The following is a 27,304-nucleotide window of genomic DNA, read 5'->3' as shown; positions in this document are numbered from 1 at the left end:
TTTCCATCATGATTTATGTCAGCTCTTCCATCGAAACCACCGACGGATCATCTTAGGTGGTGATTTTAATTGTGTCTTGCGTGATGCCGACCAGGAGCCGACGGCGAATAAGTGTCTTGCACTGCAAACTTTAGTTGACACTTTTAAACTTGAGGACACGTGGCTTTGTTTTAGTCCGACTGCTACAGGTTTTACATATTTTTATCCTACTGGGCATAGTAGATTGGACAGATTTTATATATCGCCGGACCTCGCTGCTCAAATCTTGCAGGCAGAAGTTGCTCCCGTCGCTTTTTCGGATCATTGTGGTTATTTGTGTGCTTTTAATGTTCCGTCTGTTCGCCCAGAACGTACGCGATCCTACTGGAAATTCAATGTTAGTGTTTTGGATGACGTCAGTCTTGTCGAACAGGTGCATTTGTTGTGGCACCAACTTCTTCAGAGCCGCCCACAGGCGGGTTCTACTGTCGATTGGTGGCTCCGTCACGCTAAACCGGCTATTCGTACTCTGCTCATTAATTACTGTCGTGACAAGGCCCATTGGGAAGTGATGACGGTCGCTTTCTATCGCGATTGTTTACAGGATTTAATTACTCGGGTTACCGACCGCCCTGAACTCCTTCCCACGTTACGGAAAATTAAGACGAAGATTTTAAACCATCTGCATCGGAAGGCACAGGGCTCTGTTGTCCGTAGCAGGCCTTTCGATCCCACTTTGGAGGAACCGCTTTCATTGTATCATTTACGACGGGCCCGTCTGCGGCGTGAAAAACTTTTATTCACCGACTGGATAACGCGTGACGGTCTTAGGACTTCAGATTGCCGGGTGATTCAGGACGAAATTTACGATCACTACTCTAATCTCTTTCAATCTCAACCTTTGAATGAAGCCTCCTTGCAGATGTTTTTACACGACCTGCCTTCTATTTTAACGCGTCAGGATAGACTTCTTTTAAATGAGCGTTTTACAGCTGCTGATGTTTCTGCCGCCGTTAAGGCTAGCCCGAAGGGAAAGGCCCCTGGCCATGACGGCATTCCTGTGGAATTTTATGTGAAATTTTCCGGTCTTTTAACTGATACTTTTGTTGCCATGGTGAATGAAATACATAATGGTCTCGATGTGCCGGAAGAATTTTTAGAGGGTCTCGTCGTCCTCATCCCGAAAACCACTGGCATCCCAAGTGCGGTGACTTTACGGCCGATCACACTCTTAAACGCCGATTATAAAATCATAGCACGCTGCTTTTCCCACCGTTTGCGGCCGGCGTTGAAGACCGTCATTAGTCCTTCTCAATCGTGTGCCGTACCTGGACGGAATATTTATGACGCTGTACTCGCGTATCGTGAGTGTATCGCTTCTGCCTCGTCACGCCGTGGCGGCCGGGCTGCGATACTTTCCATTGATTTTCATAACGCGTTTGATAGAATTAGTCACGAGTACTTGCGGCGGGTCATGTCTAAGTTTGGATTTGGTTTAACATTCACGCATGTGATATCTAACCTTCTGAAATCGGCTACATCCAGAATCCTTTTTCATGGCCAGGCCGGTGATGTCCTCAGGATGAACAGATCCGTCCGCCAAGGGTGCCCACTTTCCATGGGATTATTCGTTTTAGCGTTGGATCCTCTGATCCGTAAGATAACAAATGTTTGCCACGGTGTCCCGTTTGGTACAGGTTCGCTTGTCTGTCGGGCGTATGCGGACGACTTGGGTGTTTTTATCCAACGTCCCGATGATATTGATACGCTCCGCCTCATTCTTCATCAATTTGAAACGGCATCGGGTGCGGTTGTGAACCCCCGTAAGTCCATCTTACTGCCGCTTACTGCGACCATGAGGGCTGTCCGTCGTGATTGGTATACCGTAAGGTTGCGACATAAGATTCTCGGGATCCAGATGACTGCCAATGTACAACAAATGGCGGTGATAAATTGGCGCGCGGTGTTATATTCTGTACGAGCGGCGACTCAGGCTGCCGCCAAACGAAATTTGTCTTTGCTGGATAGAGCTTCGGTTGTAAATACCCAGGTGTTGGCCAAGGCCTGGTACTTGGCTCAAGTTTTGCCGGTGCCGAAGGAGATTGAACGGGCAATCAAGCATGCTGTTTCTTGGTTGGTCTGGCGAGGCGAAATCTTTAAAGTCGCCTACAATATTTGCACGCTCCCGCCGGACAGGGGCGGCGTCGGTATGGTTGATTTTCCTTCAAAGTGTGCTGCCCTTTTGCTCCACCGCACCAACCGTGTAATAGCCAATGCGGGGCTTAGCCCCACGTCGGTACTCTTCGACCTTTACCGCCCTGCTTCTCTCCGCGCGCCTGTCTCTGTCCAGGCTATCCCGTACAGATTGAATTTCGTTCGCCAGTATTTCCTCCACACTAGCTATCTGATAGGCGACGACCGGCGCAGGGGTAGCGTCAGCGCGATCGCAGAGGCCCTCCGCGGAACTCTGCCGACTAACAAATGGGAGTTGAGGCTGCCGCAATGCGATTGGCGGACGGTGTGGTCCAACATTTCCAGTAAATTGTTGACATCCGATGTTCGGGCCACCTGGTATAAAGTTGTGAATCGCACCGTTGCCACGAATGCGAAACTCCACGCAATCAATCTCCTCCCGAGTGGCCTCTGCGGGCGGTGCGCGGCTGAGGACACGATCGAACACCGTTTTGTGTGCCCCCAGTTTCAAGAGGTATGGGATGCCACCCGTGAGATGTTGGCATTGATCAATCGGACTACCCCGCGTGCCATACAGCCTTTGTATATCCTGGTTCCCGACTGGCGGCCGTATCCTGCCACCAAGAGAAACGCTACCGTGTGGATCGCTGCGCATGCTGCACATGCGATTTTTTCTCTTCGACTCATGGATCGCTTGCAGTTTTTGACGTATCTTTGGGACTACTATGGGCGGGAGAAACGTAACCCGCAGTATGTTTCCAATTATGCCCGATTTTTAGATGTACCTCTACGGACCGCCTTTACCAAATTACATATTTCTCTCCTGCCATGATTATGTACTTTCCATTCCACTGTTCCTTTTGGTGGAATGTGCGGAATGATATCATTGTTCTATTCTTGATGTATGACAGTTAATTTGTCTCACCGGCTCGACTAATCTTCCGCCATTTTGGGAGGTTGTCCTTAGGATTGCCATATTGGTTTTTTTTTTTTTCTCTCCTGGATTTGACGATTTGTTCCCTAATTGCTGACTTTTCCTAAATTTTTGTGACTATTGCAGGACTGTCAATTGACTTGTCCCTGAACTGTGAGACGGTGCTTAAAGATATTTTGTGTTGAAACGGTTGCCTCTTGGGCACGGAAATCAAGCTTATCGAGAAGACGAAATAATGTTTGCTGCTGCCGGAATTGTGTAGAATTCACCTTTACCGTGCGCCGGACATATTTGGCACGTATAGTGTGCTTGTTCGTGTGTGTTTTTTATTTTTAAATTTTCTTTGAGAGTCACTTTACTTTTGCTTTTCTCTTGCGGCGGGAGGCCTCCGCTGCTGACTTGTGGTCATTGTCCTTCTAGAATGGTTTTTTATTTGTGTTTCGCGTTTGCGTTCTTCCTTCCTCACGTTATATCCACACCTTCAGCGAATGGTATTCCTTTCTCACATCGTTTTGGACATGTTTCCGCTGGCCACAATGGACCTTTGTTCTCCTAAAGGATCTCAACAAAAAAAAAAAAAAATAAAAAAAAAAAAAAAAATAAACAAAGAAAAAAAAAAAAAAAAGATATCCAATAAGAAAAATGCTGATCTCACACACAAAAAAAAAAGGTGCTGTTGGCTCCCTTCCTTTTTTTTTTTTTTTTTTTTTTTTTGTTATGTCGCCAGCCCAATTTTCAAACTACCTTTCTGAAAAAAAAAAAAAAAAAAAAAAAAAAAAGTTCTCGTCCGATCACCGAAGTTAAGCATCATCGGGCCCGGCTAGTACTTGGATGGGTGACCGCCTGGGAAACCCGGGTGCTGTTGGCTCCCTTCCTTTTTTTTTTTTTTTTTTGTTATGTCGCCATCCCAATTTTCAAACTACCTTTCTGTTGTGACAAAGTTGCTTCCTTAAGCCTTTTTAAAAAAAAAAAAGAAAAAAAAAAAAAGTTCTCGTCCGATCACCGAAGTTAAGCATCATCGGGCCCGGCTAGTACTTGGATGGGTGACCGCCTGGGAAACCCGGGTGCTGTTGGCTCCCTTACTGTTTTTTTTTTTTGTTATGTCGCCAGCCCAATTTTCAAACTACCTTTCTGTTGTGACAAAGATGCTTCCTTAAGCCTTTTAAACTACTGTAATGGAACGAAAATGCAGTAATTAACTCAGTTTGAGGGAGAATGTGCTAACCAAGTTTGCCAAGAAGACTTTGAAAACGACAAAACACTACGAATCGGCAGGTGATATCTGAAATACGTCACCGCCTATTGTTGTGTAGGTGTGTTGAGTTCCAAATTTGATTTGTAACCACGAACTTATTCCTTAGTCGTCTCGTCTCGTCTCGTCTCGTCCCGCAGACGTTTGTCGTGCTTGCGCTGTCATATGGACCACGACCCGAGCGGCAGCGAGCGGCAGTCGAGCAAAGTCGGGACAAGTCCGGACGGGGACAGGGACAGGGATAGGAATGGTGCGAATGCACTGCAAACTACGCAGACACCTGGTGTGAGGCGAGGCGAGGCGAGGCGAGGCGAGGCGAGGAAGCCCACATCGCTACCAGTGGGCCCTCCAGCACGACACTGCCACACCCCGCACAGGCCCTCCGCTGAACACCAGGGACAAGATGCGTCCTCCGCTAGTGTCGAAGGCTGCACGCGCCCAGCGAATGACAGGGGGTGCAACGAGCAGCAGTGCGTCTCACACACGCGGCGGTGCGCCCGCCAATTCGGCCGTCACTCTGCTGGGACGCCGGGCGCGCCTCCCCGCGCCGTCCTCGAGGAACTGGCGGTTGCGGAAGGAAGCGCTTTCGTCAAATGCGGCCGAAAACTAACATTTTGTGTGTTGGGAGAAAAGCCGAACGCGAATTCTGCCGTGCTCCTACATTAGATGAGCGCCAACGGCCATACCATGATGAATACACCGGTTCTCGTCCGATCACCGAAGTTAAGCATCATCGGGCCCGGCTAGTACTTGGATGGGTGACCGCCTGGGAAACCCGGGTGCTGTTGGCTCCCTTACTGTTTTTTTTTTTTTTTGTTATGTCGCCAGCCCAATTTTCAAACTACCTTTCTGTTGTGACAAAGATGCTTCCTTAAGCCTTTTAAACTACTGTAATGGAACGAAAATGCAGTAATTAACTCAGTTTGAGGGAGAATGTGCTAACCAAGTTTGCCAAGAAGACTTTGAAAACGACAAAACACTACGAATCGGCAGGTGATTTCTGAAATACGTCACCGCCTATTGTTGTGTAGGTGTGTTGAGTTCCAAATTTGATTTGTAACCACGAACTTATTCCTTAGTCGTCTCGTCTCGTCTCGTCTCGTCCCGCAGACGTTTGTCGTGCTTGCGCTGTCATATGGACCACGACCCGAGCGGCAGCGAGCGGCAGTCGAGCAAAGTCGGGACAAGTCCGGACGGGGACAGGGACAGGGATAGGAATGGTGCGAATGCACTGCAAACTACGCAGACACCTGGTGTGAGGCGAGGCGAGGCGAGGCGAGGCGAGGCGAGGAAGCCCACATCGCTACCAGTGGGCCCTCCAGCACGACACTGCCACACCCCGCACAGGCCCTCCGCTGAACACCAGGGACAAGATGCGTCCTCCGCTAGTGTCGAAGGCTGCACGCGCCCAGCGAATGACAGGGGGTGCAACGAGCAGCAGTGCGTCTCACACACGCGGCGGTGCGCCCGCCAATTCGGCCGTCACTCTGCTGGGACGCCGGGCGCGCCTCCCCGCGCCGTCCTCGAGGAAGTGGCGGTTGCGGAAGGAAGCGCTTTCGTCAAATGCGGCCGAAAACTAACATTTTGTGTGTTGGGAGAAAAGCCGAACGCGAATTCTGCCGTGCTCCTACATTAGATGAGCGCCAACGGCCATACCATGATGAATACACCGGTTCTCGTCCGATCACCGAAGTTAAGCATCATCGGGCCCGGCTAGTACTTGGATGGGTGACCGCCTGGGAAACCCGGGTGCTGTTGGCTCCCTTACTGTTTTTTTTTTGTTATGTCGCCAGCCCAATTTTCAAACTACCTTTCTGTTGTGACAAAGATGCTTCCTTAAGCCTTTTAAACTACTGTAATGGAACGAAAATGCAGTAATTAACTCAGTTTGAGGGAGAATGTGCTAACCAAGTTTGCCAAGAAGACTTTGAAAACGACAAAACACTACGAATCGGCAGGTGATTTCTGAAATACGTCACCGCCTATTGTTGTGTAGGTGTGTTGAGTTCCAAATTTGATTTGTAACCACGAACTTATTCCTTAGTCGTCTCGTCTCGTCTCGTCTCGTCCCGCAGACGTTTGTCGTGCTTGCGCTGTCATATGGACCACGACCCGAGCGGCAGCGAGCGGCAGTCGAGCAAAGTCGGGACAAGTCGGGACGGGGACAGGGACAGGGATAGGAATGGTGCGAATGCACTGCAAACTACGCAGACACCTGGTGTGAGGCGAGGCGAGGCGAGGCGAGGCGAGGCGAGGCGAGGAAGCCCACATCGCTACCAGTGGGCCCTCCAGCACGACACTGCCACACCCCGCACCGGCCCTCCGCTGAACACCAGGGACAAGATGCGTCCTCCGCTAGTGTCGAAGGCTGCACGCGCCCAGCGAATGACAGGGGGTGCAACGAGCAGCAGTGCGTCTCACACACGCGGCGGTGCGCCCGCCAATTCGGCCGTCACTCTGCTGGGACGCCGGGCGCGCCTCCCCGCGCCGTCCTCGAGGAACTGGCGGTTGCGGAAGGAAGCGCTTTCGTCAAATGCGGCCGAAAACTAACATTTTGTGTGTTGGGAGAAAAGCCGAACGCGAATTCTGCCGTGCTCCTACATTAGATGAGCGCCAACGGCCATACCATGATGAATACACCGGTTCTCGTCCGATCACCGAAGTTAAGCATCATCGGGCCCGGCTAGTACTTGGATGGGTGACCGCCTGGGAAACCCGGGTGCTGTTGGCTCCCTTACTGTTTTTTTTTTGTTATGTCGCCAGCCCAATTTTCAAACTACCTTTCTGTTGTGACAAAGATGCTTCCTTAAGCCTTTTAAACTACTGTAATGGAACGAAAATGCAGTAATTAACTCAGTTTGAGGGAGAATGTGCTAACCAAGTTTGCCAAGAAGACTTTGAAAACGACAAAACACTACGAATCGGCAGGTGATTTCTGAAATACGTCACCGCCTATTGTTGTGTAGGTGTGTTGAGTTCCAAATTTGATTTGTAACCACGAACTTATTCCTTAGTCGTCTCGTCTCGTCTCGTCTCGTCCCGCAGACGTTTGTCGTGCTTGCGCTGTCATATGGACCACGACCCGAGCGGCAGCGAGCGGCAGTCGAGCAAAGTCGGGACAAGTCGGGACGGAGACAGGGACAGGTATAGGAATGGTGCGAATGCACTGCAAACTACGCAGACACCTGGTGTGAGGCGAGGCGAGGCGAGGCGAGGCGAGGCGAGGCGAGGAAGCCCACATCGCTACCAGTGGGCCCTCCAGCACGACACTGCCACACCCCGCACAGGCCCTCCGCTGAACACCAGGGACAAGATGCGTCCTCCGCTAGTGTCGAAGGCTGCACGCGCCCAGCGAATGACAGGGGGTGCAACGAGCAGCAGTGCGTCTCACACACGCGGCGGTGCGCCCGCCAATTCGGCCGTCACTCTGCTGGGACGCCGGGCGCGCCTCCCCGCGCCGTCCTCGAGGAAGTGGCGGTTGCGGAAGGAAGCGCTTTCGTCAAATGCGGCCGAAAACTAACATTTTGTGTGTTGGGAGAGAAGCCGAACGCGAATTCTGCCGTGCTCCTACATTAGATGAGCGCCAACGGCCATACCATGATGAATACACCGGTTCTCGTCCGATCACCGAAGTTAAGCATCATCGGGCCCGGCTAGTACTTGGATGGGTGACCGCCTGGGAAACCCGGGTGCTGTTGGCTCCCTTCCTGTTTTTTTTTTTTTTGTTATGTCGCCATCCCAAATTTCAAACCACCTTTCTGTTGTGACAAAGATGCTTCCTTAAGCCTTTTAAACTACTGTAATGGTACGAAAATGAAGTAATTAACTCAGTTTGAGGGAGAATGTGCTAACCAAGTTTGCCAAAAAGACTTTGAAAACGACAAAACTGTACGAATCGGCAGGTGATTTCTGAAATACGTCACCGCCTATTGTTGTGTAGGAGTGTAGAGTACCAAATTTGATTTGTAACCACGAATTTATTCCTTAGTCGTCTCGTCTCGTCTCGTCTCGTCTCGTCCCGCAGACGTTTGTCGTGCTTGCGCTGTCATATGGACCACGACCCGAGCGGCAGCGAGCGGCAGTCGAGCAAAGTCGGGACAAGTCGGGACGGGGACAGGGACAGGGACAGGAATGGTGCGAATGCACTGCAAACTACGCAGACACCTGGTGTGAGGCGAGGCGAGGCGAGGCGAGGCGAGGCGAGGAAGCCCACATCGCTACCAGTGGGCCCTCCAGCACGACACTGCCACACCCCGCACAGGCCTTCCGCTGAACACCAAGGACAAGATGCGTCCTCCGCTTGTGTCAAAGGCTGCACGCGCCCAGCGAATGACAGGGGGTGCAACGAGCAGCAGTGCGTCTCACACACGCGGCGGTGCGCCCGCCAATTCGGCCGTCACTCTCGGGACAAGTCGGGACGGGGACAGGGACAGGGACAGGAATGGTGCGAATGCACTGCAAACTACGCAGACACCTGGTGTGAGGCGTGGCGAGGCGAGGCGAGGCGAGGCGAGGAAGCCCACATCGCTACCAGTGGGCCCTCCAGCACGACACTGCCACACCCCGCACAGGCCTTCCGCTGAACACCAGGGACAAGATGCGTCCTCCGCTTGTGTCAAAGGCTGCACGCGCCCAGCGAATGACAGGGGGTGCAACGAGCAGCAGTGCGTCTCACACACGCGGCGGTGCGCCCGCCAATTCGGCCGTCACTCTGCTGGGACGCCGGGCGCGCCTTCCCGCGCCGTCCTCGAGGAACTGGCGGTTGCGGAAGGAAGCGCTTTCGTCAAATGCGGCCGAAAACTAACATTTTGTGTGTTGGGAGAAAAGCCGAACGAGAATTCTGCCGTGCTCCTACATTAGATGAGCGCCAACGGCCATACCATGATGAATACACCGGTTCTCGTCCGATCACCGAAGTTAAGCATCATCGGGCCCGTCTAGTACTTGGATGGGTGACCGCCTGGGAAACCCGGGTGCTGTTGGCTCCCTTCCTGTTTTTTTTTTTTGTTATGTCGCCAGCCCAATTTTCAAACTACCTTTCTGTTGTGACAAAGATGCTTCCTTAAGCCTTTTAAACTACTGTAATGGTACGAAAATGCAGTAATTAACTCTGTTTGAGGGAGAATGTGCTAACCAAGTTTGCCAAGAAGACTTTGAAAACGACAAAACAGTACGAATCGGCAGATGATTTCTGAAATACGTCACCGCCTATTGTTGTGTGGGAGTGTAGAGTTCCAAATTTGATTTGTAACCACGAATTTATTCCTTAGTCGTCTCGTCTCGTCTCGTCCCGCAGACGTTTGTCGTGCTTGCGCTGTCATATGGACTACGACCCGAGCGGCAGCGAGCGGCAGTCGAGCAAAGTCGGGACAAGTCGGGACGGGGACAGGGACAGGGATAGGAATGGTGCGAATGCACTGCAAACTTACGCAGACACCTGGTGTGAGGCGAGGCGAGGCGAGGCGAGGCGAGGAAGCCCACATCGCTACCAGTGGGCCCTCCAGCACGACACTGCCACACACCGCACAGGCCCTCCGCTGAACACCAGGGACAAGATGCGTCCTCCGCTAGTGTCGAAGGCTGCACGCGCCCAGCGAATGACAGGGGGTGCAACGAGCAGCAGTGCGTCTCACACACGCGGCGGTGCGCCCGCCAATTCGGCCGTCACTCTGCTGGGACGCCGGGCGCGCCTCCCCGCGCCGTCCTCGAGGAACTGGCGGTTGCGGAAGGAAGCGCTTTCGTCAAATGCGGCCGAAAACTAACATTTTGTGTGTTGGGAGAAAAGCCGAACGCGAATTCTGCCGTGCTCCTACATTAGATGAGCGCCAACGGCCATACCATGATGAATACACCGGTTCTCGTCCGATCACCGAAGTTAAGCATCATCGGGCCCGGCTAGTACTTGGATGGGTGACCGCCTGGGAAACCCGGGTGCTGTTGGCTCCCTTACTGTTTTTTTTTTGTTATGTCGCCAGCCCAATTTTCAAACTACCTTTCTGTTGTGACAAAGATGCTTCCTTAAGCCTTTTAAACTACTGTAATGGAACGAAAATGCAGTAATTAACTCAGTTTGAGGGAGAATGTGCTAACCAAGTTTGCCAAGAAGACTTTGAAAACGACAAAACACTACGAATCGGCAGGTGATTTCTGAAATACGTCACCGCCTATTGTTGTGTAGGTGTGTTGAGTTCCAAATTTGATTTGTAACCACGAACTTATTCCTTAGTCGTCTCGTCTCGTCTCGTCTCGTCCCGCAGACGTTTGTCGTGCTTGCGCTGTCATATGGACCACGACCCGAGCGGCAGCGAGCGGCAGTCGAGCAAAGTCGGGACAAGTCCGGACGGGGACAGGGACAGGGATAGGAATGGTGCGAATGCACTGCAAACTACGCAGACACCTGGTGTGAGGCGAGGCGAGGCGAGGCGAGGCGAGGCGAGGAAGCCCACATCGCTACCAGTGGGCCCTCCAGCACGACACTGCCACACCCCGCACAGGCCCTCCGCTGAACACCAGGGACAAGATGCGTCCTCCGCTAGTGTCGAAGGCTGCACGCGCCCAGCGAATGACAGGGGGTGCAACGAGCAGCAGTGCGTCTCACACACGCGGCGGTGCGCCCGCCAATTCGGCCGTCACTCTGCTGGGACGCCGGGCGCGCCTCCCCGCGCCGTCCTCGAGGAAGTGGCGGTTGCGGAAGGAAGCGCTTTCGTCAAATGCGGCCGAAAACTAACATTTTGTGTGTTGGGAGAAAAGCCGAACGCGAATTCTGCCGTGCTCCTACATTAGATGAGCGCCAACGGCCATACCATGATGAATACACCGGTTCTCGTCCGATCACCGAAGTTAAGCATCATCGGGCCCGGCTAGTACTTGGATGGGTGACCGCCTGGGAAACCCGGGTGCTGTTGGCTCCCTTCCTGTTTTTTTCTTTTTTGTTATGTCGCCATCCCAAATTTCAAACTACCTTTCTGTTGTGACAAAGATGCTTCCTTAAGCCTTTTAAACTACTGTAATGGTACGAAAATGCAGTAATTAACTCAGTTTGAGGGAGAATGTGCTAACCAAGTTTGCCAAGAAGACTTTGAAAACGACAAAACAGTACGAATCGGCAGGTGATTTCTGAAATACGTCACCGCCTATTGTTGTGTAGGAGTGTAGAGTTCCAAATTTGATTTGTAACCACGAATTTATTCCTTAGTCGTCTCGTCTCGTCTCGTCTCGTCTCGTCCCGCAGACGTTTGTCGTGCTTGCGCTGTCATATGGACCACGACCCGAGCGGCAGCGAGCGGCAGTCGAGCAAAGTCGGGACAAGTCGGGACGGGGACAGGGACAGGGACAGGAATGGTGCGAATGCACTGCAAACTACGCAGACACCTGGTGTGAGGCGAGGCGAGGCGAGGCGAGGCGAGGCGAGGAAGCCCACATCGCTACCAGTGGGCCCTCCAGCACGACACTGCCACACCCCGCACAGGCCTTCCGCTGAACACCAGGGACAAGATGCGTCCTCCGCTTGTGTCAAAGGCTGCACGCGCCCAGCGAATGACAGGGGGTGCAACGAGCAGCAGTGCGTCTCACACACGCGGCGGTGCGCCCGCCAATTCGGCCGTCACTCTGCTGGGACGCCGGGCGCGCCTTCCCGCGCCGTCCTCGAGGAACTGTCGGTTGCGGAAGGAAGCGCTTTCGTCAAATGCGGCCGAAAACTAACATTTTGTGTGTTGGGAGAAAAGCCGAACGAGAATTCTGCCGTGCTCCTACATTAGATGAGCGCCAACGGCCATACCATGATGAATACACCGGTTCTCGTCCGATCACCGAAGTTAAGCATCATCGGGCCCGTCTAGTACTTGGATGGGTGACCGCCTGGGAAACCCGGGTGCTGTTGGCTCCCTTCCTGTTTTTTTTTTTTGTTATGTCGCCAGCCCAATTTTCAAACTACCTTTCTGTTGTGACAAAGATGCTTCCTTAAGCCTTTTAAACTACTGAAATGGTACGAAAATGCAGTAATTAACTCTGTTTGAGGGAGAATGTGCTAACCAAGTTTGCCAAGAAGACTTTGAAAACGACAAAACAGTACGAATCGGCAGATGATTTCTGAAATACGTCACCGCCTATTGTTGTGTAGGAGTGTAGAGTTCCAAATTTGATTTGTAACCACGAATTTATTCCTTAGTCGTCTCGTCTCGTCTCGTCTCGTCTCGTCCCGCAGACGTTTGTCGTGCTTGCGCTGTCATATGGACTACGACCCGAGCGGCAGCGAGCGGCAGTCGAGCAAAGTCGGGACAAGTCGGGACGGGGACAGGGACAGGGATAGGAATGGTGCGAATGCACTGCAAACTTACGCAGACACCTGGTGTGAGGCGAGGCGAGGCGAGGCGAGGCGAGGAAGCCCACATCGCTACCAGTGGGCCCTCCAGCACGACACTGCCACACCCCGCACAGGCCCTCCGCTGAACACCAGGGACAAGATGCGTCCTCCGCTAGTGTCGAAGGCTGCACGCGCCCAGCGAATGACAGGGGGTGCAACGAGCAGCAGTGCGTCTCACACACGCGGCGGTGCGCCCGCCAATTCGGCCGTCACTCTGCTGGGACGCCGGGCGCGCCTCCCCGCGCCGTCCTCGAGGAACTGGCGGTTGCGGAAGGAAGCGCTTTCGTCAAATGCGGCCGAAAACTAACATTTTGTGTGTTGGGAGAAAAGCCGAACGCGAATTCTGCCGTGCTCCTACATTAGATGAGCGCCAACGGCCATACCATGATGAATACACCGGTTCTCGTCCGATCACCGAAGTTAAGCATCATCGGGCCCGGCTAGTACTTGGATGGGTGACCGCCTGGGAAACCCGGGTGCTGTTGGCTCCCTTACTGTTTTTTTTTGTTATGTCGCCAGCCCAATTTTCAAACTACCTTTCTGTTGTGACAAAGATGCTTCCTTAAGCCTTTTAAACTACTGTAATGGAACGAAAATGCAGTAATTAACTCTGTTTGAGGGAGAATGTGCTAACCAAGTTTGCCAAGAAGACTTTGAAAACGACAAAACACTACGAATCGGCAGGTGATTTCTGAAATATTTCACCGCCTATTGTTGTGTAGGTGTGTTGAGTTCCAAATTTGATTTGTAACCACGAACTTATTCCTTAGTCGTCTCGTCTCGTCTCGTCTCGTCCCGCAGACGTTTGTCGTGCTTGCGCTGTCATATGGACCACGACCCGAGTGGCAGCGAGCGGCAGTCGAGCAAAGTCGGGACAAGTCGGGACGGGGACAGGGACAGGGATAGGAATGGTGCGAATGCACTGCAAACTACGCAGACACCTGGTGTGAGGCGAGGCGAGGCGAGGCGAGGCGAGGCGAGGAAGCCCACATCGCTACCAGTGGGCCCTCCAGCACGACACTGCCACACCCCGCACAGGCCCTCCGCTGAACACCAGGGACAAGATGCGTCCTCCGCTAGTGTCGAAGGCTGCACGCGCCCAGCGAATGACAGGGGGTGCAACGAGCAGCAGTGCGTCTCACACACGCGGCGGTGCGCCCGCCAATTCGGCCGTCACTCTGCTGGGACGCCGGGCGCGCCTCCCCGCGCCGTCCTCGAGGAACTGGCGGTTGCGGAAGGAAGCGCTTTCGTCAAATGCGGCCGAAAACTAACATTTTGTGTGTTGGGAGAAAAGCCGAACGCGAATTCTGCCGTGCTCCTACATTAGATGAGCGCCAACGGCCATACCATGATGAATACACCGGTTCTCGTCCGATCACCGAAGTTAAGCATCATCGGGCCCGGCTAGTACTTGGATGGGTGACCGCCTGGGAAACCCGGGTGCTGTTGGCTCCCTTCCTGTTTTTTTCTTTTTTGTTATGTCGCCATCCCAAATTTCAAACTACCTTTCTGTTGTGACAAAGATGCTTCCTTAAGCCTTTTAAACTACTGTAATGGTACGAAAATGCAGTAATTAACTCAGTTTGAGGGAGAATGTGCTAACCAAGTTTGCCAAGAAGACTTTGAAAACGACAAAACAGTACGAATCGGCAGGTGATTTCTGAAATACGTCACCGCCTATTGTTGTGTAGGAGTGTAGAGTTCCAAATTTGATTTGTAACCACGAATTTATTCCTTAGTCGTCTCGTCTCGTCTCGTCTCGTCTCGTCCCGCAGACGTTTGTCGTGCTTGCGCTGTCATATGGACCACGACCCGAGCGGCAGCGAGCGGCAGTCGAGCAAAGTCGGGACAAGTCGGGACGGGGACAGGGACAGGGACAGGAATGGTGCGAATGCACTGCAAACTACGCAGACACCTTGTGTGAGGCGAGGCGAGGCGAGGCGAGGAAGCCCACATCGCTACCAGTGGGCCCTCCAGCACGACACTGCCACACCCCGCACAGGCCTTCCGCTGAACACCAGGGACAAGATGCGTCCTCCGCTTGTGTCAAAGGCTGCACGCGCCCAGCGAATGACAGGGGGTGCAACGAGCAGCAGTGCGTCTCACACACGCGGCGGTGCGCCCGCCAATTCGGCCGTCACTCTGCTGGGACGCCGGGCGCGCCTTCCCGCGCCGTCCTCGAGGAACTGTCGGTTGCGGAAGGAAGCGCTTTCGTCAAATGCGGCCGAAAACTAACATTTTGTGTGTTGGGAGAAAAGCCGAACGAGAATTCTGCCGTGCTCCTACATTAGATGAGCGCCAACGGCCATACCATGATGAATACACCGGTTCTCGTCCGATCACCGAAGTTAAGCATCATCGGGCCCGTCTAGTACTTGGATGGGTGACCGCCTGGGAAACCCGGGTGCTGTTGGCTCCCTTCCTGTTTTTTTTTTTTGTTATGTCGCCAGCCCAATTTTCAAACTACCTTTCTGTTGTGACAAAGATGCTTCCTTAAGCCTTTTAAACTACTGAAATGGTACGAAAATGCAGTAATTAACTCTGTTTGAGGGAGAATGTGCTAACCAAGTTTGCCAAGAAGACTTTGAAAACGACAAAACAGTACGAATCGGCAGATGATTTCTGAAATACGTCACCGCCTATTGTTGTGTAGGAGTGTAGAGTTCCAAATTTGATTTGTAACCACGAATTTATTCCTTAGTCGTCTCGTCTCGTCTCGTCCCGCAGACGTTTGTCGTGCTTGCGCTGTCATATGGACTACGACCCGAGCGGCAGCGAGCGGCAGTCGAGCAAAGTCGGGACAAGTCGGGACGGGGACAGGGACAGGGATAGGAATGGTGCGAATGCACTGCAAACTTACGCAGACACCTGGTGTGAGGCGAGGCGAGGCGAGGCGAGGCGAGGAAGCCCACATCGCTACCAGTGGGCCCTCCAGCACGACACTGCCACACCCCGCACAGGCCCTCCGCTGAACACCAGGGACAAGATGCGTCCTCCGCTAGTGTCGAAGGCTGCACGCGCCCAGCGAATGACAGGGGGTGCAACGAGCAGCAGTGCGTCTCACACACGCGGCGGTGCGCCCGCCAATTCGGCCGTCACTCTGCTGGGACGCCGGGCGCGCCTCCCCGCGCCGTCCTCGAGGAACTGGCGGTTGCGGAAGGAAGCGCTTTCGTCAAATGCGGCCGAAAACTAACATTTTGTGTGTTGGGAGAAAAGCCGAACGCGAATTCTGCCGTGCTCCTACATTAGATGAGCGCCAACGGCCATACCATGATGAATACACCGGTTCTCGTCCGATCACCGAAGTTAAGCATCATCGGGCCCGGCTAGTACTTGGATGGGTGACCGCCTGGGAAACCCGGGTGCTGTTGGCTCCCTTACTGTTTTTTTTTGTTATGTCGCCAGCCCAATTTTCAAACTACCTTTCTGTTGTGACAAAGATGCTTCCTTAAGCCTTTTAAACTACTGTAATGGAACGAAAATGCAGTAATTAACTCAGTTTGAGGGAGAATGTGCTAACCAAGTTTGCCAAGAAGACTTTGAAAACGACAAAACACTACGAATCGGCAGGTGATTTCTGAAATATTTCACCGCCTATTGTTGTGTAGGTGTGTTGAGTTCCAAATTTGATTTGTAACCACGAACTTATTCCTTAGTCGTCTCGTCTCGTCTCGTCTCGTCCCGCAGACGTTTGTCGTGCTTGCGCTGTCATATGGACCACGACCCGAGTGGCAGCGAGCGGCAGTCGAGCAAAGTCGGGACAAGTCGGGACGGGGACAGGGACAGGGATAGGAATGGTGCGAATGCACTGCAAACTACGCAGACACCTGGTGTGAGGCGAGGCGAGGCGAGGCGAGGCGAGGCGAGGAAGCCCACATCGCTACCAGTGGGCCCTCCAGCACGACACTGCCACACCCCGCACAGGCCCTCCGCTGAACACCAGGGACAAGATGCGTCCTCCGCTAGTGTCGAAGGCTGCACGCGCCCAGCGAATGACAGGGGGTGCAACGAGCAGCAGTGCGTCTCACACACGCAGCGGTGCGCCCGCCAATTCGGCCGTCACTCTGCTGGGACGCCGGGCGCGCCTCCCCGCGCCGTCCTCGAGGAACTGGCGGTTGCGGAAGGAAGTGCTTTCGTCAAATGCGGCCGAAAACTAACATTTTGTGTGTTGGGAGAAAAGCCGAACGCGAATTCTGCCGTGCTCCTACATTAGATGAGCGCCAACGGCCATACCATGATGAATACGCCGGTTCTCGTCCGATCACCGAAGTTAAGCATCATCGGGCCCGGCTAGTACTTGGATGGGTGACCGCCTGGGAAACCCGGGTGCTGTTGGCTCCCTTCCTGTTTTTTTTTTTTTTTTGTTATGTCGCCATCCCAAATTTCAAACTACCTTTCTGTTGTGACAAAGATGCTTCCTTAAGCCTTTTAAACTACTGTAATGGTACGAAAATGCAGTAATTAACTCAGTTTGAGGGAGAATGTGCTAACCAAGTTTGCCAAGAAGACTTTGAAAACGACAAAACAGTACGAATCGGCAGGTGATTTCTGAAATACGTCACCGCCTATTGTTGTGTAGGAGTGTAGAGTTCCAAATTTGATTTGTAACCACGAATTTATTCCTTAGTCGTCTCGTCTCGTCTCGTCTCGTCTCGTCCCGCAGACGTTTGTCGTGCTTGCGCTGTCATATGGACCACGACCCGAGCGGCAGCGAGCGGCAGTCGAGCAAAGTCGGGACAAGTCGGGACGGGGACAGGGACAGGGACAGGAATGGTGCGAATGCACTGCAAACTACGCAGACACCTTGTGTGAGGCGAGGCGAGGCGAGGCGAGGAAGCCCACATCGCTACCAGTGGGCCCTCCAGCACGACACTGCCACACCCCGCACAGGCCTTCCGCTGAACACCAGGGACAAGATGCGTCCTCCGCTTGTGTCAAAGGCTGCACGCGCCCAGCGAATGACAGGGGGTGCAACGAGCAGCAGTGCGTCTCACACACGCGGCGGTGCGCCCGCCAATTCGGCCGTCACTCTGCTGGGACGCCGGGCGCGCCTTCCCGCGCCGTCCTCGAGGAACTGTCGGTTGCGGAAGGAAGCGCTTTCGTCAAATGCGGCCGAAAACTAACATTTTGTGTGTTGGGAGAAAAGCCGAACGAGAATTCTGCCGTGCTCCTACATTAGATGAGCGCCAACGGCCATACCATGATGAATACACCGGTTCTCGTCCGATCACCGAAGTTAAGCATCATCGGGCCCGTCTAGTACTTGGATGGGTGACCGCCTGGGAAACCCGGGTGCTGTTGGCTCCCTTCCTGTTTTTTTTTTTTGTTATGTCGCCAGCCCAATTTTCAAACTACCTTTCTGTTGTGACAAAGATGCTTCCTTAAGCCTTTTAAACTACTGAAATGGTACGAAAATGCAGTAATTAACTCTGTTTGAGGGAGAATGTGCTAACCAAGTTTGCCAAGAAGACTTTGAAAACGACAAAACAGTACGAATCGGCAGATGATTTCTGAAATACGTCACCGCCTATTGTTGTGTAGGAGTGTAGAGTTCCAAATTTGATTTGTAACCACGAATTTATTCCTTAGTCGTCTCGTCTCGTCTCGTCCCGCAGACGTTTGTCGTGCTTGCGCTGTCATATGGACTACGACCCGAGCGGCAGCGAGCGGCAGTCGAGCAAAGTCGGGACAAGTCGGGACGGGGACAGGGACAGGGATAGGAATGGTGCGAATGCACTGCAAACTTACGCAGACACCTGGTGTGAGGCGAGGCGAGGCGAGGCGAGGCGAGGAAGCCCACATCGCTACCAGTGGGCCCTCCAGCACGACACTGCCACACCCCGCACAGGCCCTCCGCTGAACACCAGGGACAAGATGCGTCCTCCGCTAGTGTCGAAGGCTGCACGCGCCCAGCGAATGACAGGGGGTGCAACGAGCAGCAGTGCGTCTCACACACGCGGCGGTGCGCCCGCCAATTCGGCCGTCACTCTGCTGGGACGCCGGGCGCGCCTCCCCGCGCCGTCCTCGAGGAACTGGCGGTTGCGGAAGGAAGCGCTTTCGTCAAATGCGGCCGAAAACTAACATTTTGTGTGTTGGGAGAAAAGCCGAACGCGAATTCTGCCGTGCTCCTACATTAGATGAGCGCCAACGGCCATACCATGATGAATACACCGGTTCTCGTCCGATCACCGAAGTTAAGCATCATCGGGCCCGGCTAGTACTTGGATGGGTGACCGCCTGGGAAACCCGGGTGCTGTTGGCTCCCTTACTGTTTTTTTTTGTTATGTCGCCAGCCCAATTTTCAAACTACCTTTCTGTTGTGACAAAGATGCTTCCTTAAGCCTTTTAAACTACTGTAATGGAACGAAAATGCAGTAATTAACTCAGTTTGAGGGAGAATGTGCTAACCAAGTTTGCCAAGAAGACTTTGAAAACGACAAAACACTACGAATCGGCAGGTGATTTCTGAAATATTTCACCGCCTATTGTTGTGTAGGTGTGTTGAGTTCCAAATTTGATTTGTAACCACGAACTTATTCCTTAGTCGTCTCGTCTCGTCTCGTCTCGTCCCGCAGACGTTTGTCGTGCTTGCGCTGTCATATGGACCACGACCCGAGTGGCAGCGAGCGGCAGTCGAGCAAAGTCGGGACAAGTCGGGACGGGGACAGGGACAGGGATAGGAATGGTGCGAATGCACTGCAAACTACGCAGACACCTGGTGTGAGGCGAGGCGAGGCGAGGCGAGGCGAGGCGAGGAAGCCCACATCGCTACCAGTGGGCCCTCCAGCACGACACTGCCACACCCCGCACAGGCCCTCCGCTGAACACCAGGGACAAGATGCGTCCTCCGCTAGTGTCGAAGGCTGCACGCGCCCAGCGAATGACAGGGGGTGCAACGAGCAGCAGTGCGTCTCACACACGCAGCGGTGCGCCCGCCAATTCGGCCGTCACTCTGCTGGGACGCCGGGCGCGCCTCCCCGCGCCGTCCTCGAGGAACTGGCGGTTGCGGAAGGAAGCGCTTTCGTCAAATGCGGCCGAAAACTAACATTTTGTGTGTTGGGAGAAAAGCCGAACGCGAATTCTGCCGTGCTCCTACATTAGATGAGCGCCAACGGCCATACCATGATGAATACGCCGGTTCTCGTCCGATCACCGAAGTTAAGCATCATCGGGCCCGGCTAGTACTTGGATGGGTGACCGCCTGGGAAACCCGGGTGCTGTTGGCTCCCTTCCTGTTTTTTTTTTTTTTTTGTTATGTCGCCATCCCAAATTTCAAACTACCTTTCTGTTGTGACAAAGATGCTTCCTTAAGCCTTTTAAACTACTGTAATGGTACGAAAATGCAGTAATTAACTCAGTTTGAGGGAGAATGTGCTAACCAAGTTTGCCAAAAAGACTTTGAAAACGACAAAACAGTACGAATCGGCAGGTGATTTCTGAAATACGTCACCGCCTATTGTTGTGTAGGAGTGTAGAGTTCCAAATTTGATTTGTAACCACGAATTTATTCCTTAGTCGTCTCGTCTCGTCTCGTCTCGTCTCGTCCCGCAGACGTTTGTCGTGCTTGCGCTGTCATATGGACCACGACCCGAGCGGCAGCGAGCGGCAGTCGAGCAAAGTCGGGACAAGTCGGGACGGGGACAGGGACAGGGACAGGAATGGTGCGAATGCACTGCAAACTACGCAGACACCTGGTGTGAGGCGAGGCGAGGCGAGGCGAGGAAGCCCACATCGCTACCAGTGGGCCCTCCAGCACGACACTGCCACACCCCGCACAGGCCTTCCGCTGAACACCAGGGACAAGATGCGTCCTCCGCTTGTGTCAAAGGCTGCACGCGCCCAGCGAATGACAGGGGGTGCAACGAGCAGCAGTGCGTCTCACACACGCGGCGGTGCGCCCGCCAATTCGGCCGTCACTCTGCTGGGACGCCGGGCGCGCCTTCCCGCGCCGTCCTCGAGGAACTGGCGGTTGCGGAAGGAAGCGCTTTCGTCAAATGCGGCCGAAAACTAACATTTTGTGTGTTGGGAGAAAAGCCGAACGAGAATTCTGCCGTGCTCCTACATTAGATGAGCGCCAACGGCCATACCATGATGAATACACCGGTTCTCGTCCGATCACCGAAGTTAAGCATCATCGGGCCCGTCTAGTACTTGGATGGGTGACCGCCTGGGAAACCCGGGTGCTGTTGGCTCCCTTCCTGTTTTTTTTTTTTTGTTATGTCGCCAGCCCAATTTTCAAACTACCTTTCTGTTGTGACAAAGATGCTTCCTTAAGCCTTTTAAACTACTGTAATGGTACGAAAATGCAGTAATTAACTCTGTTTGAGGGAGAATGTGCTAACCAAGTTTGCCAAGAAGACTTTGAAAACGACAAAACAGTACGAATCGGCAGATGATTTCTGAAATACGTCACCGCCTATTGTTGTGTAGGAGTGTAGAGTTCCAAATTTGATTTGTAACCACGAATTTATTCCTTAGTCGTCTCGTCTCGTCTCGTCCCGCAGACGTTTGTCGTGCTTGCGCTGTCATATGGACTACGACCCGAGCGGCAGCGAGCGGCAGTCGAGCAAAGTCGGGACAAGTCGGGACGGGGACAGGGACAGGGATAGGAATGGTGCGAATGCACTGCAAACTTACGCAGACACCTGGTGTGAGGCGAGGCGAGGCGAGGCGAGGCGAGGAAGCCCACATCGCTACCAGTGGGCCCTCCAGCACGACACTGCCACACCCCGCACAGGCCCTCCGCTGAACACCAGGGACAAGATGCGTCCTCCGCTAGTGTCGAAGGCTGCACGCGCCCAGCGAATGACAGGGGGTGCAACGAGCAGCAGTGCGTCTCACACACGCGGCGGTGCGCCCGCCAATTCGGCCGTCACTCTGCTGGGACGCCGGGCGCGCCTCCCCGCGCCGTCCTCGAGGAACTGGCGGTTGCGGAAGGAAGCGCTTTCGTCAAATGCGGCCGAAAACTAACATTTTGAGTGTTGGGAGAAAAGCCGAACGCGAATTCTGCCGTGCTCCTACATTAGATGAGCGCCAACGGCCATACCATGATGAATACACCGGTTCTCGTCCGATCACCGAAGTTAAGCATCATCGGGCCCGGCTAGTACTTGGATGGGTGACCGCCTGGGAAACCCGGGTGCTGTTGGCTCCCTTACTGTTTTTTTTTTTGTTATGTCGCCAGCCCAATTTTCAAACTACCTTTCTGTTGTGACAAAGATGCTTCCTTAAGCCTTTTAAACTACTGTAATGGAACGAAAATGCAGTAATTAACTCAGTTTGAGGGAGAATGTGCTAACCAAGTTTGCCAAGAAGACTTTGAAAACGACAAAACACTACGAATCGGCAGGTGATTTCTGAAATACGTCACCGCCTATTGTTGTGTAGGTGTGTTGAGTTCCAAATTTGATTTGTAACCACGAACTTATTCCTTAGTCGTCTCGTCTCGTCTCGTCTCGTCCCGCAGACGTTTGTCGTGCTTGCGCTGTCATATGGACCACGACCCGAGCGGCAGCGAGCGGCAGTCGAGCAAAGTCGGGACAAGTCGGGACGGGGACAGGGACAGGGATAGGAATGGTGCGAATGCACTGCAAACTACGCAGACACCTGGTGTGAGGCGAGGCGAGGCGAGGCGAGGCGAGGCGAGGCGAGGCGAGGAAGCCCACATCGCTACCAGTGGGCCCTCCAGCACGACACTGCCACACCCCGCACAGGCCCTCCGCTGAACACCAGGGACAAGATGCGTCCTCCGCTAGTGTCGAAGGCTGCACGCGCCCAGCGAATGACAGGGGGTGCAACGAGCAGCAGTGCGTCTCACACACGCGGCGGTGCGCCCGCCAATTCGGCCGTCACTCTGCTGGGACGCCGGGCGCGCCTCCCCGCGCCGTCCTCGAGGAACTGGCGGTTGCGGAAGGAAGCGTTTTCGTCAAATGCGGCCGAAAACTAACATTTTGAGTGTTGGGAGAAAAGCCGAACGCGAATTCTGCCGTGCTCCTACATTAGATGAGCGCCAACGGCCATACCATGATGAATACACCGGTTCTCGTCCGATCACCGAAGTTAAGCATCATCGGGCCCGGCTAGTACTTGGATGGGTGACCGCCTGGGAAACCCGGGTGCTGTTGGCTCCCTTACTGTTTTTTTTTTTGTTATGTCGCCAGCCCAATTTTCAAACTACCTTTCTGTTGTGACAAAGATGCTTCCTTAAGCCTTTTAAACTACTGTAATGGAACGAAAATGCAGTAATTAACTCAGTTTGAGGGAGAATGTGCTAACCAAGTTTGCCAAGAAGACTTTGAAAACGACAAAACACTACGAATCGGCAGGTGATTTCTGAAATACGTCACCGCCTATTGTTGTGTAGGTGTGTTGAGTTCCAAATTTGATTTGTAACCACGAACTTATTCCTTAGTCGTCTCGTCTCGTCTCGTCTCGTCCCGCAGACGTTTGTCGTGCTTGCGCTGTCATATGGACCACGACCCGAGCGGCAGCGAGCGGCAGTCGAGCAAAGTCGGGACAAGTCGGGACGGGGACAGGGACAGGGATAGGAATGGTGCGAATGCACTGCAAACTACGCAGACACCTGGTGTGAGGCGAGGCGAGGCGAGGCGAGGCGAGGCGAGGCGAGGCGAGGAAGCCCACATCGCTACCAGTGGGCCCTCCAGCACGACACTGCCACACCCCGCACAGGCCCTCCGCTGAACACCAGGGACAAGATGCGTCCTCCGCTAGTGTCGAAGGCTGCACGCGCCCAGCGAATGACAGGGGGTGCAACGAGCAGCAGTGCGTCTCACACACGCGGCGGTGCGCCCGCCAATTCGGCCGTCACTCTGCTGGGACGCCGGGCGCGCCTCCCCGCGCCGTCCTCGAGGAACTGGCGGTTGCGGAAGGAAGCGCTTTCGTCAAATGCGGCCGAAAACTAACATTTTGTGTGTTGGGAGAAAAGCCGAACGCGAATTCTGCCGTGCTCCTACATTAGATGAGCGCCAACGGCCATACCATGATGAATACACCGGTTCTCGTCCGATCACCGAAGTTAAGCATCATCGGGCCCGGCTAGTACTTGGATGGGTGACCGCCTGGGAAACCCGGGTGCTGTTGGCTCCCTTCCTGTTTTTTTTTTTTTTTTTGTTATGTCGCCATCCCAAATTTCAAACTACCTTTCTGTTGTGACAAAGATGCTTCCTTAAGCCTTTTAAACTACTGTAATGGTACGAAAATGCAGTAATTAACTCAGTTTGAGGGAGAATGTGCTAACCAAGTTTGCCAAAAAGACTTTGAAAACGACAAAACAGTACGAATCGGCAGGTGATTTCTGAAATACGTCACCGCCTATTGTTGTGTAGGAGTGTAGAGTTCCAAATTTGATTTGTAACCACGAATTTATTCCTTAGTCGTCTCGTCTCGTCTCGTCTCGTCTCGTCCCGCAGACGTTTGTCGTGCTTGCGCTGTCATATGGACCACGACCCGAGCGGCAGCGAGCGGCAGTCGAGCAAAGTCGGGACAAGTCGGGACGGGGACAGGGACAGGGACAGGAATGGTGCGAATGCACTGCAAACTACGCAGACACCTTGTGTGAGGCGAGGCGAGGCGAGGCGAGGAAGCCCACATCGCTACCAGTGGGCCCTCCAGCACGACACTGCCACACCCCGCACAGGCCTTCCGCTGAACACCAGGGACAAGATGCGTCCTCCGCTTGTGTCAAAGGCTGCACGCGCCCAGCGAATGACAGGGGGTGCAACGAGCAGCAGTGCGTCTCACACACGCGGCGGTGCGCCCGCCAATTCGGCCGTCACTCTGCTGGGACGCCGGGCGCGCCTTCCCGCGCCGTCCTCGAGGAACTGGCGGTTGCGGAAGGAAGCGCTTTCGTCAAATGCGGCCGAAAACTAACATTTTGTGTGTTGGGAGAAAAGCCGAACGAGAATTCTGCCGTGCTCCTACATTAGATGAGCGCCAACGGCCATACCATGATGAATACACCGGTTCTCGTCCGATCACCGAAGTTAAGCATCATCGGGCCCGTCTAGTACTTGGATGGGTGACCGCCTGGGAAACCCGGGTGCTGTTGGCTCCCTTCCTGTTTTTTTTTTTTTGTTATGTCGCCAGCCCAATTTTCAAACTACCTTTCTGTTGTGACAAAGATGCTTCCTTAAGCCTTTTAAACTACTGTAATGGTACGAAAATGCAGTAATTAACTCTGTTTGAGGGAGAATGTGCTAACCAAGTTTGCCAAGAAGACTTTGAAAACGACAAAACAGTACGAATCGGCAGATGATTTCTGAAATACGTCACCGCCTATTGTTGTGTAGGAGTGTAGAGTTCCAAATTTGATTTGTAACCACGAATTTATTCCTTAGTCGTCTCGTCTCGTCTCGTCCCGCAGACGTTTGTCGTGCTTGCGCTGTCATATGGACTACGACCCGAGCGGCAGCGAGCGGCAGTCGAGCAAAGTCGGGACAAGTCGGGACGGGGACAGGGACAGGGATAGGAATGGTGCGAATGCACTGCAAACTTACGCAGACACCTGGTGTGAGGCGAGGCGAGGCGAGGCGAGGCGAGGAAGCCCACATCGCTACCAGTGGGCCCTCCAGCACGACACTGCCACACCCCGCACAGGCCCTCCGCTGAACACCAGGGACAAGATGCGTCCTCCGCTAGTGTCGAAGGCTGCACGCGCCCAGCGAATGACAGGGGGTGCAACGAGCAGCAGTGCGTCTCACACACGCGGCGGTGCGCCCGCCAATTCGGCCGTCACTCTGCTGGGACGCCGGGCGCGCCTCCCCGCGCCGTCCTCGAGGAACTGGCGGTTGCGGAAGGAAGCGCTTTCGTCAAATGCGGCCGAAAACTAACATTTTGTGTGTTGGGAGAAAAGCCGAACGCGAATTCTGCCGTGCTCCTACATTAGATGAGCGCCAACGGCCATACCATGATGAATACACCGGTTCTCGTCCGATCACCGAAGTTAAGCATCATCGGGCCCGGCTAGTACTTGGATGGGTGACCGCCTGGGAAACCCGGGTGCTGTTGGCTCCCTTCCTGTTTTTTTTTTTTTTTTTGTTATGTCGCCATCCCAAATTTCAAACTACCTTTCTGTTGTGACAAAGATGCTTCCTTAAGCCTTTTAAACTACTGTAATGGTACGAAAATGCAGTAATTAACTCAGTTTGAGGGAGAATGTGCTAACCAAGTTTGCCAAAAAGACTTTGAAAACGACAAAACAGTACGAATCGGCAGGTGATTTCTGAAATACGTCACCGCCTATTGTTGTGTAGGAGTGTAGAGTTCCAAATTTGATTTGTAACCACGAATTTATTCCTTAGTCGTCTCGTCTCGTCTCGTCTCGTCTCGTCCCGCAGACGTTTGTCGTGCTTGCGCTGTCATATGGACCACGACCCGAGCGGCAGCGAGCGGCAGTCGAGCAAAGTCGGGACAAGTCGGGACGGGGACAGGGACAGGGACAGGAATGGTGCGAATGCACTGCAAACTACGCAGACACCTGGTGTGAGGCGAGGCGAGGCGAGGCGAGGAAGCCCACATCGCTACCAGTGGGCCCTCCAGCACGACACTGCCACACCCCGCACAGGCCTTCCGCTGAACACCAGGGACAAGATGCGTCCTCCGCTTGTGTCAAAGGCTGCACGCGCCCAGCGAATGACAGGGGGTGCAACGAGCAGCAGTGCGTCTCACACACGCGGCGGTGCGCCCGCCAATTCGGCCGTCACTCTGCTGGGACGCCGGGCGCGCCTTCCCGCGCCGTCCTCGAGGAACTGGCGGTTGCGGAAGGAAGCGCTTTCGTCAAATGCGGCCGAAAACTAACATTTTGTGTGTTGGGAGAAAAGCCGAACGAGAATTCTGCCGTGCTCCTACATTAGATGAGCGCCAACGGCCATACCATGATGAATACACCGGTTCTCGTCCGATCACCGAAGTTAAGCATCATCGGGCCCGTCTAGTACTTGGATGGGTGACCGCCTGGGAAACCCGGGTGCTGTTGGCTCCCTTCCTGTTTTTTTTTTTTTTTGTTATGTCGCCAGCCCAATTTTCAAACTACCTTTCTGTTGTGACAAAGATGCTTCCTTAAGCCTTTTAAACTACTGTAATGGTACGAAAATGCAGTAATTAACTCAGTTTGAGGGAGAATGTGCTAACCAAGTTTGCCAAGAAGACTTTGAAAACGACAAAACAGTACGAATCGGCAGATGATTTCTGAAATACGTCACCGCCTATTGTTGTGTAGGAGTGTAGAGTTCCAAATTTGATTTGTAACCACGAATTTATTCCTTAGTCGTCTCGTCTCGTCTCGTCCCGCAGACGTTTGTCGTGCTTGCGCTGTCATATGGACTACGACCCGAGCGGCAGCGAGCGGCAGTCGAGCAAAGTCGGGACAAGTCGGGACGGGGACAGGGACAGGGATAGGAATGGTGCGAATGCACTGCAAACTTACGCAGACACCTGGTGTGAGGCGAGGCGAGGCGAGGCGAGGCGAGGAAGCCCACATCGCTACCAGTGGGCCCTCCAGCACGACACTGCCACACCCCGCACAGGCCCTCCGCTGAACACCAGGGACAAGATGCGTCCTCCGCTA

The 27,304-nt window shown here is 53.6% G+C and overlaps 23 non-coding genes across 23 annotated transcripts; all 23 read left to right on the top strand.

Annotated features, from left to right (window-relative positions):
* The first annotated feature begins 5,030 nt into the window (after window positions 1–5,030).
* Window positions 5,031–5,149, top strand: LOC126088848 (5S ribosomal RNA). Its single transcript, XR_007520198.1, has one exon. It is a non-coding gene; the product is annotated as a 5S ribosomal RNA (ribosomal RNA).
* An 851-nt stretch (window positions 5,150–6,000) lies between these two features.
* Window positions 6,001–6,119, top strand: LOC126088847 (5S ribosomal RNA). Its single transcript, XR_007520197.1, has one exon. It is a non-coding gene; the product is annotated as a 5S ribosomal RNA (ribosomal RNA).
* Window positions 6,120–6,970: 851 nt separating this feature from the next.
* On the top strand, window positions 6,971–7,089 carry LOC126088846 (5S ribosomal RNA). Its single transcript, XR_007520196.1, has one exon. It is a non-coding gene; the product is annotated as a 5S ribosomal RNA (ribosomal RNA).
* Window positions 7,090–7,940: 851 nt separating this feature from the next.
* LOC126088845 (5S ribosomal RNA) lies at window positions 7,941–8,059 on the top strand. The gene has a single exon (XR_007520195.1). It is a non-coding gene; the product is annotated as a 5S ribosomal RNA (ribosomal RNA).
* A 1,165-nt stretch (window positions 8,060–9,224) lies between these two features.
* LOC126089116 (5S ribosomal RNA) lies at window positions 9,225–9,343 on the top strand. Its single transcript, XR_007520457.1, has one exon. It is a non-coding gene; the product is annotated as a 5S ribosomal RNA (ribosomal RNA).
* Window positions 9,344–10,182: 839 nt separating this feature from the next.
* Window positions 10,183–10,301, top strand: LOC126088844 (5S ribosomal RNA). Its single transcript, XR_007520194.1, has one exon. It is a non-coding gene; the product is annotated as a 5S ribosomal RNA (ribosomal RNA).
* An 846-nt stretch (window positions 10,302–11,147) lies between these two features.
* On the top strand, window positions 11,148–11,266 carry LOC126088843 (5S ribosomal RNA). The gene has a single exon (XR_007520193.1). It is a non-coding gene; the product is annotated as a 5S ribosomal RNA (ribosomal RNA).
* Window positions 11,267–12,121: 855 nt separating this feature from the next.
* LOC126089115 (5S ribosomal RNA) lies at window positions 12,122–12,240 on the top strand. The gene has a single exon (XR_007520456.1). It is a non-coding gene; the product is annotated as a 5S ribosomal RNA (ribosomal RNA).
* An 849-nt stretch (window positions 12,241–13,089) lies between these two features.
* Window positions 13,090–13,208, top strand: LOC126088842 (5S ribosomal RNA). Its single transcript, XR_007520192.1, has one exon. It is a non-coding gene; the product is annotated as a 5S ribosomal RNA (ribosomal RNA).
* Window positions 13,209–14,053: 845 nt separating this feature from the next.
* LOC126088841 (5S ribosomal RNA) lies at window positions 14,054–14,172 on the top strand. The gene has a single exon (XR_007520191.1). It is a non-coding gene; the product is annotated as a 5S ribosomal RNA (ribosomal RNA).
* Window positions 14,173–15,017: 845 nt separating this feature from the next.
* LOC126089114 (5S ribosomal RNA) lies at window positions 15,018–15,136 on the top strand. The gene has a single exon (XR_007520455.1). It is a non-coding gene; the product is annotated as a 5S ribosomal RNA (ribosomal RNA).
* Window positions 15,137–15,975: 839 nt separating this feature from the next.
* Window positions 15,976–16,094, top strand: LOC126088840 (5S ribosomal RNA). The gene has a single exon (XR_007520190.1). It is a non-coding gene; the product is annotated as a 5S ribosomal RNA (ribosomal RNA).
* An 845-nt stretch (window positions 16,095–16,939) lies between these two features.
* Window positions 16,940–17,058, top strand: LOC126089018 (5S ribosomal RNA). The gene has a single exon (XR_007520363.1). It is a non-coding gene; the product is annotated as a 5S ribosomal RNA (ribosomal RNA).
* An 847-nt stretch (window positions 17,059–17,905) lies between these two features.
* On the top strand, window positions 17,906–18,024 carry LOC126089113 (5S ribosomal RNA). Its single transcript, XR_007520454.1, has one exon. It is a non-coding gene; the product is annotated as a 5S ribosomal RNA (ribosomal RNA).
* Window positions 18,025–18,863: 839 nt separating this feature from the next.
* LOC126088837 (5S ribosomal RNA) lies at window positions 18,864–18,982 on the top strand. The gene has a single exon (XR_007520188.1). It is a non-coding gene; the product is annotated as a 5S ribosomal RNA (ribosomal RNA).
* Window positions 18,983–19,827: 845 nt separating this feature from the next.
* Window positions 19,828–19,946, top strand: LOC126089017 (5S ribosomal RNA). Its single transcript, XR_007520362.1, has one exon. It is a non-coding gene; the product is annotated as a 5S ribosomal RNA (ribosomal RNA).
* Window positions 19,947–20,793: 847 nt separating this feature from the next.
* LOC126089112 (5S ribosomal RNA) lies at window positions 20,794–20,912 on the top strand. Its single transcript, XR_007520453.1, has one exon. It is a non-coding gene; the product is annotated as a 5S ribosomal RNA (ribosomal RNA).
* Window positions 20,913–21,752: 840 nt separating this feature from the next.
* Window positions 21,753–21,871, top strand: LOC126088836 (5S ribosomal RNA). Its single transcript, XR_007520187.1, has one exon. It is a non-coding gene; the product is annotated as a 5S ribosomal RNA (ribosomal RNA).
* An 857-nt stretch (window positions 21,872–22,728) lies between these two features.
* Window positions 22,729–22,847, top strand: LOC126088835 (5S ribosomal RNA). The gene has a single exon (XR_007520186.1). It is a non-coding gene; the product is annotated as a 5S ribosomal RNA (ribosomal RNA).
* An 857-nt stretch (window positions 22,848–23,704) lies between these two features.
* LOC126088834 (5S ribosomal RNA) lies at window positions 23,705–23,823 on the top strand. Its single transcript, XR_007520185.1, has one exon. It is a non-coding gene; the product is annotated as a 5S ribosomal RNA (ribosomal RNA).
* Window positions 23,824–24,671: 848 nt separating this feature from the next.
* Window positions 24,672–24,790, top strand: LOC126089111 (5S ribosomal RNA). Its single transcript, XR_007520452.1, has one exon. It is a non-coding gene; the product is annotated as a 5S ribosomal RNA (ribosomal RNA).
* An 840-nt stretch (window positions 24,791–25,630) lies between these two features.
* Window positions 25,631–25,749, top strand: LOC126088833 (5S ribosomal RNA). Its single transcript, XR_007520184.1, has one exon. It is a non-coding gene; the product is annotated as a 5S ribosomal RNA (ribosomal RNA).
* Window positions 25,750–26,597: 848 nt separating this feature from the next.
* Window positions 26,598–26,716, top strand: LOC126089110 (5S ribosomal RNA). The gene has a single exon (XR_007520451.1). It is a non-coding gene; the product is annotated as a 5S ribosomal RNA (ribosomal RNA).
* The last annotated feature ends 588 nt before the right edge of the window (window positions 26,717–27,304 follow it).

This window comes from Schistocerca cancellata, chromosome 6 (assembly GCF_023864275.1).
Source record: "Schistocerca cancellata isolate TAMUIC-IGC-003103 chromosome 6, iqSchCanc2.1, whole genome shotgun sequence".
NCBI classification, from domain to species: Eukaryota; Metazoa; Arthropoda; class Insecta; order Orthoptera; family Acrididae; genus Schistocerca; species Schistocerca cancellata.
The sequence above is the reverse complement of the archived record's forward strand: the minus strand, read 5'-3'. Positions and strand labels throughout refer to the sequence as shown.